Genomic DNA, 16,205 nt, shown 5'->3' with positions numbered 1-16,205 from the left:
CATACTTGTATGTGTCCCTTTTCTCTACCCGACTGTGACACTTCCTCTACTAACATTCTTTCCTGACCCTAAGACACTCTCTAAAGATCTTTCTCTGTCTTAGCATTTATCACACCTCTAACTTGTTGGTCTTCTGCACGAAACTAGAAACTCTGGAGTTATGTTTTTTTGATACTGTAACCCTACAATCAGCATCTGATAAATGTTTAAGTACATTAAAATCCCTCTGCAAAGTGGCATCACAAAATTTGGTATCTGGAAAGAATATTAGAAGTTGTTATATACAGTTAGGGGCAAGTGTCACATGTAGAAACAGATCACCTAACTCTAAGTCAGTGTTCTTGTGTAATTCATGTTACTTAGATTTTTCTCACTATACCTTACTAATACAAATTATATAGTTAACATATTAAGTGTTTACCATGTGCCAGACACTAATGCATTATCTCACTGAATCCTAGTATCTGGTCCTATTATTACCTTTTGGAAAAGCTAAATATCATAAAAGTAATGGAATTGGGATTCAAACCTGGGTATGACTCCAGAGCCAGAGCTAGTCTAGAAGTATAAATCTGACTTGGAAGGGAATTTAGTAGTCAATTTATTCCATCCACTTTGGTCATATTTGGATCATGTCTACAACACACCTTCCAAGTTGCCCTCTAACCTTTGAACACCTCCAGTGATGTTTATTATCTTGGCATTCTGGTCTTCTTTCCTTTTTCCATCTCATGTTCAGACCTTTTGTAAACCCTTTCTGTACAACAGAAAATCTAAAATGTGAAGCAGAAAAATCAGATGATTAACATTACTTAAAGCACTTAGTAAAGAGATTAGGTTTATGTAAAAATATAAGCTGAACTACATACAATTCTGTGGAAATATTGAGCTGAGAACATTCTCTAGTTATTTCTGTGTTTTCATAGCTGCCATAATAAAAAATATGGGTTTCTGTTCTTGGCCATAGGTCATTGGTGTTAGTACAAACGTAGTACTAAAGTTCTTTTTCAAAAATGGATGAGGAGACATTGTTTAATATAGTAGAGATCACTAGGATGTTTTCCCACATCGTAACTGATTCTGGTGCTGATGCAAGGATTTCACAGGACTCCTTCATATGTGCTTTGATCCACCAGTGTAAAAAGAGCAAAGTACATCTGAATTTCTTCAGACTCCTGGATCTAGTTCATGTAGAACTTCTACTTGCTCATGAGGCATGCTTAAATGCATGGCAATTTGAATTGTCTTCTGTATCATACTGGACCAAACCAGCAAGGCTTTGGCCTCCTCTTTCCACCTTCAGGGATAGTTTTTGGTTCTTCACTTCTTCCCTTTAGATTCAGTTCTGATTGTCTATAAACTATGATATTGGGCAGTTGAAAGAACCCCACAGATGGATATTTATGAGGCATGATTATACAATTAAGCCTTTCACTATGTTTACAAAAATGATTTCTCCATAAATCCATGATTCTCATATAAAAAGATCTTTGTAAAGGTTTTATCTAAAAGATCATTAAGAATTTTTTTATTAGTTTCTGGTGTACAAAACAATGTAATAGTTATGCATTTCATCCCTCACAAAGTGATAACCTCCCTCCCCCAATCTATTGCCCTTCTGACAATGTATATCTCTATTACAATTCCATTGATTCTATTCCCTGTGCTGTACTTCATATCCCATGACTATATAAATATTAAATTTTAGTTGATATACAGTATTATTCAGCTTCAGCTTCAGGTGTACAGCACAGTGGTCAGGCATCTACACCGTCCATGAAGTGGTCTCCCTAACAAGACATGTGCCTATCTGACACCCTACAAAACTTTACAACATTATTAATTATATTCCTCGAACTGTCTTTCATATCCCTGTGGCAATATTGTAGTTACCTATTTATGCTGTTTAATCTCTTCCCCCTCATTCCCATCCCCCTCGCATCTAGCAACCATCAGTTTTTTCTTTATATCTCTGAGACTATTTCTGTTTACTTTGCTCATTTATTCAGTTCTTTATTATTTTTTTATTACACATTTTTTAAATTAGTTTCAGGTGTACAAAACAATGCACTAGTCATACATTTCATATTCAGTTCTTTAGATTCCACATATAAGTGGATCATATGATATTTGTCTTTCTCTGACTGATTTCACTTAGCATAATGTTCTGTAGGTCCATCCATATCATTGCAAATGTTTAAGATTTCCTTCTTCTTTATAGCTGAGTAATACGCCATTGTATAAATGTACCACAGTTTCTTAATCTAGTAATTTACAGATGGACATTTCGGTTGTTTCCAAGTCTTGTCTATTGTAAATAGCACTGCAGTAAACATACGGGTGCATATATTTTTTCAAATTGGTGTCTTGGGTTTTTCTAGATGGATACCTAAGAGTGGAATTGCTGGGTCATAAGGTAGTTCCATTTCCAGTTTTTTAAGACACTTCCATACTGATTTCCATAGTGGCTGCACCAATCTGCAATCCCATGAAGTCTTCTATGACTTTTTCATCACCATGATCAGTATATGGAACTGCTAAGTTTCACTGGCGTAATTTTGTCAAAAGTAACCTTAAAATCCATAGCTTTAGCTTTTCTCTTCCTCATACCAAAACAGTTTTCCTCCTTATTTCAGTTATCTATGTCTATAGAAACAGTTAACTTTTTTCCTCCTCCATGAGTAACAACCAGACGCAAGGAACATCACAAAAAGGTTTATTGACTTTGTATTTAAGCTATCTTGGTCAGAGAGAAATAACTCAGGAAGTCTACACATTTTTTACCGTGTTCCATGACACTTATTCTAATTAGTTTCTAGTAGTTTAAATAGCTGATTAATTTCTTAGTTCTTCTTACTGGCACGATGAGCCCAACATAAGTTCATACTGAGCTTACAAATTATAATTAGATAATATATTAAATACTATACATTTGAGTCCATCCTTTTTTTTCAATTAAATATTTGATATCAGTTATATGGTGTTCTAAGGGTCTAAGTTATAAGGGTCTAAATACATAGACCCTTAAGATGAACACAGTTTCTGCCTTTAAGGTTTAATTCAAGGAGAAAAACATTCAATAAAGGCAATACAAACAAAACTATCTATGGAAGAATCAGAGGGGTTGGCCTATTGACAAGAAAGGAAGAGAGCAAAGAGAATATAGGTGAAGCATCCCATCTCAGATGACAGTCTTAACTCTAGAATCTAAATTGAATTAACAGATTTTCAGGTCATGATTTAAGTCTAGAACTCATTATCGATTTTACACAAATTGATGTGTGCAAACTATTGTAAAATGCTGTCATTCACCATATCTATATTATAGAATTGTTATTGCCTAGAATTCAAGGACATGGATCTAGACTGATTTGAGAAAAAGTTGTTAATTGTTAAAAACTTCTTGTCACAGAAAATGTACCTATTTGAGTACAGTTTTGCTTGAGTGAAAAAACCTTAAAACCCTTTAGATTTTATAGTAGTGTTACTTTATACTTTATTGTCATATACCAGAATCCATTTTTGAATTAGGTAATTATAAAGCTGTGATTCTCAACTAGAGTAATACGTGGTTTAGAAGCAAAGCAATACTTGATTCCATTCTTATAATTTGTTTTTAGTAATGTTTATTGTTGAAATTTCATATAAAAGAAGGCATGGGATATTTTTAGTTAAACGCTGTTTTGGAAATTTTTATTTTTAATTAAATTAATTTAGTTACATCCCAGTGGCCTTTGGAAAAATTTCCCACATTAAGATAAGATAATTTTTATCCTACACAATGAAACATTGAGATCCTAAAGAGGATCAGTGAGAACTTTGTTAATGTTCAATCCACAGAATATTGTGCTAAGAAGTATTGATGTAAGTTTAAATCTCAAGTCAAACAATTTTTATTAGCATATATTTTGTGACTGCATTAAATCTTTTAACATGTGACTAATTGAATACAAAGAAATTAAGTAAATTTAAGGCATAACTAGGATTATGTCATTCTTTGGGTGAGACATAAATACGAAGGCTGTTTCTTATACTAATCATAATTGATTTTTATTTGTACCTCATGGCTTCGTTTGTAATTTAAGATACTTGGGATAGTAGACCTTATACAGTGTTGAAGTCTAATTTGATTCAAACAATAGAAGGAACTAATTTTTTAAGTGTTTACTATTGTAAAAAGTCTCATAATCCTTATGATAATCCTCTAAGGTAGATATAACCATGACCTCATTTACAGATGAGGAAATTGGTTTTAGTATTTTAACATGCTCAAATCACCCCACCAGTAAGTTGTGGAGTTGGGATATAAAACCGACTTGTATAATTCTAAAGCCTGTGCTTTTAAACCACTTGACTATTTCTTGAGAATTCAGCCTTTTGCGTAGGCAGCTGTTAAGAGGTAAGCTCTCTCACCCCAGAATTTTTGCCCCCAGAATGAAGTTGAGAGTAAAAGAGAGTAAACTGGTAAGTGGTACCAAGTGGTAGTAAACTGATAACCTAGAAAACTTTAACTCTTCAGAGCATATAGTCCCAGTGCTTTCTTTATATTTGTTGAAGATGAGCATTCTAATTCTTTGCTCAGACCCAAGCCAATCCAAATTTTTAAAATACCAAATGCAAAACATTGATTGATTTAATAAAAGTAAAATAAGGTAGATTTTTTTTCCCTGATAAAATATTCTCTTTATTTTATTAAGGGTTAATGACCACGATTGGTGCTGTCCCTTCAGTCTAAATCAGAATGAAGCAACTATCTCTTTAAAAACCTCATGACACTCTTTTATTCTTCTGGGTTTATCCCTATTTTAAAACAGTTCCTTGATCGCCTCCATTTTTATTTATTACTGTCCCTGGGCTTTGGGACAAATTAGGAAGGAATATAAGGTACCAAGGCAAATATGTTTTTCATAGAATTATGTTTTCTATAAAACTATTTTAAGTAATATCTCTGTACCTTCAAGAAATGGGCATAAATGAAAAGATTAGTTATGAAATGAGCACAATTTACCTAAATGCTCCTCACTGGTATTTGGCATTTGGTATTCAAGGGGGTAGTCTCATTTTCACTTATTTGGTTAAGCTTCATTGTGGAAATGGGATTGAGAGGATTTGTTCAACAATAGCTGTTTTGTTGAAAAAACATAGTAGAATGGTTGAGAAAGAAGAGACAATTATGAAGCCAGTCAGTGACATAAATAATTAGGTTTCCCAGAGGGGTAGTTTCTTCCCTCCCAAGTCCATCTTCCATAACTCTTCACAGATTGGTGTTCTCCAGTGTTTGGGCCCCGTTTGTCTTTTCATTGTGTAAGCAAGTTCATTTCTCACAGTTTGAACTACCTACCACACTCTGACAAATCTCAAATCTGGACTTCTAGGCCAGAAATTACTCTTGAGTTCCAGATACCTATTTCCATCAACCTTCTTTCTATATTTCCAGGATCTCCATTCCAGGTGGCTCAAAATTCAGCAGTCCGAAGTGATACTTGAAATTTTCATTTTATCATTTTTATTCCCAAGTTCCTCTGCCACTCACTCTTCATCCCCCCACCCCAATCCCCCCAATACAGCTTTCTTCCTGTGACACATTAACCATCTGGTTAACTCCTACTTGCTCCAGACTAAAAACTCTAGTCATCCTGGCATTCTTTTCATATGGGTGAGCCCCTCGCCTTATCATCCCTCTGATCTCTCACAGATTCTCTGTGTTTTAGTCACAAAAACTGTATCATTTTGCTTGCTTAATGCCCATGACCAACTACTTGCAGTGCCCTGCTATCCCTCCTCTCTTGCTTGCTTAGGTAACATCACATCTTTCCAAGACCTCTCTTGAATGTACTGTCTTTCCTTCTCACCACCCATCAACACCACCACCACCACCTCCACACACCAAAAACCACATTCAACTGGTTACATTAAGTTCCATAAAAGTCTTTGAAACTAATGATGAAGGAAAAAAAGCCCAATGAGATTAACTTGCCTCAGGACACAGCAAATTTGAGGTGAGGCCAAGCTGCAACATGTATTTGCTAACTCCACACCTAGTAATCTCCCCACCGCTGGGCACCGTCCAACTTTGTGTTCTTCCATCCAGTCCTCACTGAGTGTTGGACATTGTGCAGAGGAGACAGATTGGGATTTGTCAGTTTTTACAAAAGTGTTATCCAGAAAGAGCTCATTGAGACTTAGCCATATAGGAAATAAGAGACCACGTTAGTTCAGGATTTATGACCCATTGATTCCAAAGGAAATTGGATTACCTAGATGTATAAATTAGGTATTAGGCAGCAAGGACATACAACAAGTTTAGTTTCAAACTAAAAATGAGGAATGAGATTAAAGAATATTTCCTCAATTATTTGTTTTGAATTTAGTTCAAATGATAGCATTACTCATGTCCTAGGACTGCTTAGAAAAAGTTTTGCTGATAAGTGTAGGAAGTAGCTTTGGGGATGCTCCAGTACAGCTCGCTCATGTCAGAGCTAGAAAGTGCAAGTGATGTATTTATAATAGAACTATAATTCCAAGTATACAATTTGTGAGTCCAGACTTCTACAATGTACGAATTCTTTAGTAGATGGCTGCCAACCTTTTGGTAGATTTTGTATAGCACATATACCTCTGTCTAGTAAGAGATAGACACAGCTGTTAAAACAGTCTATGTGGTTAATGCAGTAAGAGGAATATGGGGCATGACTTGTATGCTTCTTCTGAAAGGGATAGAGAAGACTTTACAGAAAATATTTAGCTGAAAGCTATAAAAACAATGGTAGAATTTCCACAGAAGTACCCAGAGAGTAAGAAACAGTGTGAGCAAAGAGAGTGCGAGTGAGCCGTGAGGGGTCTCAGGAGTTTCGGATATCCAGTTTAAATTCTGAGCTGGCATTTAGAATGGGGGAGAATGTAGTAATGGTTAGCATTGGAAATCAATTAGTAAGCTCAGTTCTTATTCCCCCCCCCTTTGGCCCATTTTTATGTCATTATTGAATTCTGAATCACTTTTAGAAATGTTAGAAGGACTTAGATATATAAAAAGGTTGTTTTTATAATAGGCGTACTGCTGAGTGAAAATTTATTCAGTGCTTGTTGGTGTCTGAAATGAAATACAAATCTTAAGAGTTTTTGTTTTTATTTCCTTGACGTTCTTTTCTATCATTTTCTTTCTCCGATTTTGTTCATTTTCATGCGTTTACACCATGAAAATTCCTTAGATGGTGAAAGTGCTATTTCCTGGTAGTCAAGAGAAGGAATGCTATTTTCAACCTTTTGAAGGAGAATTGATCTTCACCACAATATGACTGTTAAACATAGTCCTTTCCCTGGAAGGCTTTTTCTAAATCTTTACTGTTTTCCTAACACAGCTGAAGTAATTTGAACTCTTAGGTTTTTATTGTCTTCATTTATATTTAAGAATTTTTATTGAATTTTTCTCTCCTTTCCTATTAAAATTTTGTACTTTTTAGGAAAGATATTAAAATCAGTATTGAAAAACAGATCTTTTACTAGATTAAGGTATACCTTAATCACTAAATTCTGATGTTTTTAGAAATTGGTTGCCATCAGTTTCTGTCCCAAAACACTAAAGGAATGGTTTTAGAATATCTACAATAGAATGAATATATGGGACTGCATAAATTTTATTCCTTTTCGGTATAACTACATTATTTAGATGTTTGTGAGGTATTCTAAGCTAGATATCAATTGACAAAATTTGAAATCCTTTCTAAATCCCTCTCCCTTTTTTACTCTTAAGTACCAGGGTACGTATCAATCTAAATAATTGTCAGTCATATACTGTTTTCCGGTCTCCAGGAATTAATTTAAAGTAGCCAGGACTATAGTGTCAAATTTTTAATTTGGGCTTAAGTCCCTTAGTGTGTGTGTCCTTCATTCTTTAGTCATGAATTGCGCTATCATCAAATTACCTATTGCTGCTGTGTAAACAGTACAATGAAAGCTCTTTCAAGAGAGCCTGCTCTAAATGTAAGCACTCCAACATTGGAAAAAGGCCACCCTCCTCCTACCCCTTTCTTATTTTCACTGTGACTCAGAGGAAGGAAATAACTTTCTCGTCCTGTCAAACCTTGCCTAAAGTGAGTCTAATATGAAATAACTAGCTAGTCCATAAACTCATGTATCTTAAGTAGATATGATTCCATGTTCTTAGAACATTTAAGTATTTAACTTGAAATAATAGAATATTAAACTTTATTAGTTTATTTAGAATATTTGGGTTGTAATGGTAAAATTGCTGTGCATATTTCAGTTTTGTATCAGTCTCTAGTTTTTCCAGACTAAATTTTTATATCTTCCATCTTGAGTGTTTTAATACAACTTCGGTTCAGCTAGTTTTTGAATTGTTTCCTTAGAGTGTCTCTACAAGTAAAAACTATAATTATATCAGAATATTACTACCAAATACTAAAATAATTCCCCCAAAATATCATAACTTGGAAATGTAAAGAGACCTGGAAAAAGGTGAAGTTAATGTTAATCTTATCTACACCTTCTTTGGAATGCATTTTTAATGTAACGTTTTTATTGTGTAAGTTTATGTGTAGCCTATTGTATCATAGATCTTTATCACAAACTTTTACTTTTTACTTACCAGAATCACTGTGAACAGAAATAACTATACTGGGAGTTATGAATGTTATTTATACTATATATATTTTTAGGGGACTATAATTCCCCCTAAGCCAAGGAAATAAATTTTACAAATCACAAATACAACTTTACATTGATTGTTGTTTCTTAGTTGAACATAGTAAATACCAAAATGAAATAGTTCCTAAAGAAAGTGGAATTGTTGGCTCCTTTTCCCTCCTTTCCTGTCTGCCATTTGTTCATGTTTTGAGTTCACACTATACAGGGTAATAACTCCTTCAATGAGTCATTTTCATTTTGGAATGTTTTTCAGTATTCTCCAAAACACACTGAAAGTAGTCTTGCTTCTATCCCCGTCCCCCATCTGCCTGCCTTCCCAAATAGATAACCACTTTCTTAGTTTGTATGTATGTATCCTTCCAGTTTCTTTATGCATAATGGAAACAAATACAATATATGTATATTATCTCCCCCTTCATACAAATGCTAATTAATATACACACATCTGTACTTTTAAAGATCTCCAGGATGCATTGTTTCCATCTACACAGAAAAGCATCTTTGTGGTGGTGTTTTTTTTATAGATGGGTAGTATTTAATTGAAAGATGGCTCTACCATGTCTTATTTAACCAGTTCCCTATGATAAGTAGCCTTGTAAATACATTGTTTCCTATTTTTGTAAAAATATCTACGGGATAAATTCCCAGGTGTAGGATTACTGGCTCAAAGAGTGAATAGAGAGAGAGAGAGAGACAGACAGACAGAGAGAGACAGAGAGAGAGAGAGAGAGAGAGAGAGAAAGAAATTGTGTTAGATATAACCAAAATGGTATCTATATGGGATATACCGTTATAACACTTGCATCAGCACTGTATGAGAAGGCCCATTTCCCACAGCCTCACTGACAGTGTATTAAATTTTAATATGTTTGCCAGTCTGTTGAGGGAAATGATATAGTTTTTAATCGGTATTTTTATTATGAATGAGATGTTGACTGTTTTTTCATGTCATTTCTTGTGAACCATCCGTGTGAACTCTACCCATTTTTCTATTGGGATTCTAGTCTTACAGATTTGTAGAAGCACTTTATTATTATTTTAATACTTTATATTTTAGGGAAATTATTGACAAAGTTTAATTTTCTATATTTAGTTTTCTATATTTCTATATTTTTGAGACATAATAAGGAAGGCCTCTCCCACTCCAAAGTATTAAAGAAATTCTTCCTAAATGGGCTTTTTTTAAAGGCCATTGATACAGATGACATAGGACAGAAACTTTGTATTGATTGTATATCTTTTTGTGTATTTTTTTACCATGTGCATGTATCATTTTTAACTTTTGAAATAATTATAAATTATAGATTCATAAAAAGTTACAAAAAAAAAAAAAGCACAGGAAGGTAGGTCTCTTGTATCCCTTCAACCAGTTGCCTCCAGTAGTGACATCTTGCATAACTGTAGCTGTAGCTATCCAAAGCCAGGAAATTGACATTGGTGCAATCCACAGCATGTATCCTTTTTTCCTCTTTTGAAGTATTCTTTTCTGGCCAGGATTTTGACCTAAAATTAATTAGATGAATGTAGAATATGCTGAGGGCATTAGTGAGCAAAGTTTTTGTAGATACTAAAAACAAATATCAATCTTTATGTAAATATTTATTGGGATTTTTAATAGGTCCTTGGTAAAAAGCTTTTTTCACACCATTGTAGAAAAATAATAACATTTAGTGAGTAGCTATTTTACCTGCTTTTCGTAGCACGAATAATAGCTTTTATCATCCACAAAAAAAATCACTTATTTTGTGTTATCAATAATAAAAATCTCCATGGGGCATTTTAATGAGTTTTTTAAAATCATGAAATGTATCAGATTATTTGTTTTTACATTGGTAGGATTTATGATCAATAATTAGAATACATAAAGTTTTGAGATCTTAGCTTTATTTACTATTATGTTTGATAGACGCTACCTGTTGGCAGCTCAGTGGCTGCTCAGCTCGGGCTGGACCCAAACCGCTGTTGCTCAGAGCTCAAACCTTTGAGCGAGCTCTTAACTAACTGAGCCACTCAGCCCAGCCGGCCCCGATAGATTTTGTTCTTAATCACACAGGTTTACATTTGGCCAGAGATTAAGTCTGCATGAATTTTATCTGTTTAGGCTCCTTTTTGGAAGGAGAATTGTTATTTGTTTTTAAATTAAGTGTTAAACTATAAATATTTTTTTAGATTCCACTGGCACAAGAGTGCTAGATTTTTTTTTTTCCTATTTAACCTTCACAGGTTTGCTGAGCTAGGTTCATTAGATTTATTTTTTTTGCAATCAGCTTTAACAGTTTCTTTCTAAAAAACAAAAACATGCATTTCTTAGAGAAGAGGCAAAATGTTATCCAGGTTAAAATTAGTGCATTTTAGTAGTAATGATGATATTTATAAGAGCTTACTGGGGATTGGAGGGGTGAAGATTGTAGATGATATATTGGAAACAGTAGTACATGATTCTTAAGGACTGGTCTCCAGGAAAGATTATAGCTTCTCCTTGTCAGTTTATGAAGAATCATTTTTACCTGGTTTGGATAAGGAAGCTTGAACATAAGTATATCAGATTTGCCAGCTCAATCGAAAAAGTTTGTTCTTAATACAAAAGATTTGATTTTGTAATTTAGGAAATTTCTATAGTGGATTTTGTGATTGCAATTCAGCACAGAAAAGTTAGAAGGGTCTTTGGGTGAATGAAGCAGGGTGATTTTTTTTCTTTTTTTACAATATTCTGTGTATAGATACATATATTTTAAAGATATCTTCAGCTTTTATATTTTAAAGATATCTTCAGCTTTCTAACAAACCAAAAGGACATTTTAGCTCTTAGTGAAAAGGTAAAACTATGCTGGCTGTTTAAAGATCACTAAGCAATTGCCTTTTCCAGGAAGTTACCTCCCTTGTTCTCAGAGCTGAACCTCTTCTAGGAATGTGCTAGATAAGATAAATGGCATATTATGAACAGTTTTAATCTTTGGATCCATGCTATGGTTTCACAATTAGCATGTGGTGCTTAGTCAAAGTACTCTTCATAATATACACAACTCTGTTTCTTTTAGGTCATTATAGATACTTGCTTTTTCCCTTTCAGTCTTAATATTATGGTAGGAAAAGCATGTGTTTTGACATTAACTGGGTCTAGTTTTGAATCCTGTCCCTAGAGCACTGTCTTTGAGTAAATTACTTAACTGTAAAATGAGAATGTTTCTCAGGCTTGCAGTAAGGACTCACTAAAGTAATGTGTGCCTGCCATAAAATAGGCAGTCTTTTAAGTGTTCTTTTCTTCTGCCTTGCTGCTTTGTTAACTAGCATTTGTATCGAGGGGAGAACAGAAAAAAGACAAAGTAGTCAAAATGTAAGAGAAGAAACTTGCACTATTTTTATTTTAAACAAATAGCCGTGACGTCTCTGCCCACATTAATAAAGAAAAGTTTGATTTCCCATAGAATTTTTTTTTAAATGTGAGATCAAGTTAGCATGACTCTTTGATTTTAATTTTTAGAGAGGAAAGACGGGATGGTTTGTACAAAGTTGCTAAGCTGAGAGTATGAATGAAGCCGTTAGCCTATTGGAGGATGAGGATAAAAATGTAGGGAACTTGTAAAGCCAGAGGATCATATCTGGCCTCTTGTAGCTTCAGTGAGGTTGCAGGTGATCTAATTGTGAGAAGAGTAGGGAGGCCTGGGAAGAAAAGCTGTGGTGGGCAGCAAGTTGGGGGGAATTAAAAGATGAACTGTATCATGGAAAGCCAAGCTATCTTGCTGTAGCATATTTTCAGCGAGTTTTACTTTTTCCTTTGAATATGATTATAATTTACTTTTTAAAAACACTAAATTCAAGCTTATTTGGTTCCTTTGGGACTACAATTTAAATAAATAAAAATTCATCATCCTTGTATTTTTTGCCCACAGTTCTGTATTTCTGTCCATTTTCCCATACCCATAATTTTTAATTCACCTAGGAAATGCTAATCAAGGTACGGTTTTATTTTAAAAGAGTGACCCATAGTAAACAAAAAGTTTCTTTTTAAAAATTATGCCTCGCCTTTATATAGCATTTATAGTTTATAAGAATAATTATAAAGTCTTAAACAGGAAGCCTTCCCTTAAACTTACATTCTGAAACTGGTTAACCAAGTTGTAGTGTGGTGAATGCAATAATAAAAAAGAAAACAGGTGTAATACTATAACACTGGGTCAAGGAAGCAAACAAAGGAAAATTATTCATTCTGCTTCAGTTGATCTTTCTCATTTTAAAAGAGAAACATGACGCTCAAACTACTACATTGACTTTGAACACAGTAGAAAACTTGTTACCCTCATTGAAACAATATTCTTAACCCATGTTTTGGGATCTTGAAATAGAACAGAATACTGCTTATTTAAGACTACTATATTGGTATCTTTATTGTAAATAAGTTATTTAAAGCATTGGTCCTCAAGCTTTATTTCTATCAGAATCACCTGAAGGAGTTATTAAAATAGACTTTCTGGATCCCACCTTGAGTATCTAATTAAGGGGTTTGGGGGTAGACCCAAATGTTTACATTTCCAACAGGTTCTCAGGTGGTAGCTGATGCTGCTGGTCCAGGGACCATATTGAGAACTACTGATTTAGTCAAACTCAGAAATTTTTAATGGCTTCCCAGTATGAGCCAGTAATTGTTTCACATCCAATTGCTATCATATTGATTCTTTCATTCATTTGAGCTCGTATGTCCCAAGCTCTGTGTTCGCTTCTTCACAGAAGTGAAGAAGATAAGGAACCTCCCTCAAGGACACAGAGTTAACGGTGATAGTATTATTTAAACTCACTTAATCCTCACAGGAGTTTATGAATTGGGGCATATAATCTTTATTTGAGATGAAAAAATGAGGTCTAGAAAGGTTAAGTAATTTCCCAGAATTCACATTTGCTATTCTGCCTTCCTGGTTATGCACTATAAAGTTTATGAAGATCAGTGGACCACAGGAGGGATGGAGTATTTGGTACTACCTTAGAAAACCATAAGGCATCACAGAAATGATGGCACTGGATCATCTTAAGGAACAAGTAAAAAATAACTGGATGAATTTGAACTGTCAGCATTTCCAGATGAGGGAGCAGTTTTTGCAAAGGCATGGAAACCTGAGAAGAACATATGTCCCACAGACTGAAAATAGTTTTGTAAGGCCACAACACAATAGGCCAGATGGAGTATGAGAGGAAAGGAGACTATAAAGGCAGGGTTCAAGGTTATGAAGGGTTTTGTGTACCAGACTAAGAAGTTTTTAAAATAGAATTGGGTTTTTGTTATTCTTTCTCTAACTTGCATCTCTGTAAGCCAGTGGTTCTCAAAGTACCTATGTTCTGTCAGGCAGCAGAAGCAGCATCACCTGGAAACATTTTTTTTTTTTAAGATTTTTATTGGGGAATTGGGGGGATGGGAACAGTGCTGGGGAATTGGGGGAAGGGGAACAGACAAGTTGCTGTCATTTTGTTGTTCAGTCTAGTTGTGGAGGACGTTGCTTCACTGGCCCATGTTGGTATTATCATTGCGCTCTTCCAGGTGAGGCAGATCAGTCTCCAGCTTCTGGATGGCCACTCACTGCGGCTGCTGGCCGCTCACACTGGCTACACACGGTAGCCCATGGCAACCCACTGCCACAGGGGCTGCAGCCTATGCCGTCGCCGGTGACTCACGGCAGCCCAGCTCCAGGTCGAGCTGTTGTTCAGCATCTTAGCTGTAGAGGGCATTGTCACTGGCCCTCATATGTGGGATCTGAACTGGGGCCCTTTGGCGTCCCAAGCCAGTTCTTAACCATCACGCCACTCTGCCAGCCCTGGAAACTTTTTATAGCAAGGGAAATTCCTGGGCCCTACCCCAGACCTACTGTATCAGAAACTGAGGTGGAACCCAGCAATCTCTGTTAGCAAGGCCTCCAGCTGACTGCTGCATATTGAAGTTTGAGAACCACTGGGGTAGGTTATAGAATTCTTGAATAACAGCCTTCAAAATAGCCAGAAGTCACTATAGTGATAGTAATTGTACGCATATCTGCAACTGATTTAATTTTGCTAAAGTACAATGCTTAACAGAATTGATATATAAGGGACACAGATCTTTAACATGATCTATTTGTACTTTGCAAACCCTTTCCTCTGTTGCTGTTAAAAGAGGTCTGAGTCAGGACTAAAGTTTATTAGATCAGCAAAGAATAGCATGCTAATTATTGTTTCTTAGCTGAGGGAATGGTTTGGGAACTTACTGATTTTATTTTAATTATCAAAAAATGAAGCAATAAACCCTTTTTAAAAGGGTTTGGGGTTTATTTGGGTTTTTTTGTTCGTTTTGGTTGCTTATATAAAACTGGTATTAAAGTTAGCATTTAAGGTGTTCTATTTCAAACAGATGTGTTGAAAAGAATGTATTTAAGGAATGAAATGACTATAATTAATTCAGTTTTTCCTTGACATAGAAATTAAAAATACAGAAAGTATAATCTAGGACTTTGAGGCAATTTCTAAATCTCTATCACTATCTTTTTTACTAAATTGTGGCCATTATTTGGTGAATATATCCACATGGTGTCTGGACTGAACTTTACAGTGAATGAAGCCTTATAGTTTATATAGTTGTTCTATAGTTTATAGTTACATATAGACATACTTTGCTTTGTACAACTCTCTCAAAGCATTTAAAGATATACAGAATCCCCTTTTCATCTTAAAAATAGCAGCAAGAAATGAAGTAAGTAGTATGCTGTAATTATTGTGTTTAATGCTCAGATAAACCAGCTTAGTGTTTCTCATGTATTGATTCAGAGTTTTGAGGATTTAGAAGTAGAAAGTCCATTGAGGCATTGAGATACCAATCCCTTCATTTTATAGATGAGGAAACTGAGGTACAATGAAGTTAAATAGTTGATTTGCTGATGGTCACATAGATAGTGAGTCAGAACCAGGATTATAACCAGATCTACTTGGATTATAGTATAAAAGGCACCACTACATCAGACAGGATATTGCTGAGCCTTGGTTTAAGGGTCCACATCCTCTAAAGTAAAATAGTCTTTAAATATATTAGCATCTAAATTTTCTTAGGTGGGGTATACTTTACGAAGAGTATTTAGTAATGTTTTATATAAAAGTTGTTTAAAGACTTCTTTTTGTATTGATACAGTGGATTAAAGTATCAGATTGGTCTTTACAAGAAAACCTAATAACTATTCAAAATTTACAAAAACACCAAGAAAAGGACAAAGATCCTCGCTACTCTTAGTATTTAAGTTAATACGTGGAAGAATATAAACTGCCAAAGAGTGTAGTTATTCCAACATTCTGTGTCATTATCATACAGATGCTAAGGTGATATTCAAACTTGGGATGTATTTATCAGCTAGACTACTTTCAATTATTTCCAGGAAAAACTGGTCCAAACCACATACCTTAGTAACTGATTTTTGCCAGCTAGTAAATAGTAAGCTACAGTCAAAGCATGTAGGTCTGCCAGAATGTTGAGTTCCTTATTAACCAATCCTGCAAGTACTGCTTGCCCTAAAACCCTCTGAATCATTTTTAAA

The 16,205-nt window shown here is 34.7% G+C and overlaps 1 protein-coding gene across 3 annotated transcripts in view; it reads left to right on the top strand.

Moving 5' to 3' along the window:
• The window catches only part of TSC22D2 (TSC22 domain family member 2), a 48,831-nt gene that overhangs the window by 29,539 nt on the left and 3,087 nt on the right, over positions 1–16,205 (top strand). The gene's annotated exons all lie outside the window — the stretch shown is intronic.

Source organism: Hipposideros armiger, unplaced genomic scaffold (genome assembly GCF_001890085.2).
Source record: "Hipposideros armiger isolate ML-2016 unplaced genomic scaffold, ASM189008v1 scaffold_344, whole genome shotgun sequence".
NCBI lineage: Eukaryota > Metazoa > Chordata > Mammalia > Chiroptera > Hipposideridae > Hipposideros > Hipposideros armiger.
Note: the sequence above shows the minus strand (reverse complement) of the source record. Positions and strands in the feature narration are given on the sequence as shown.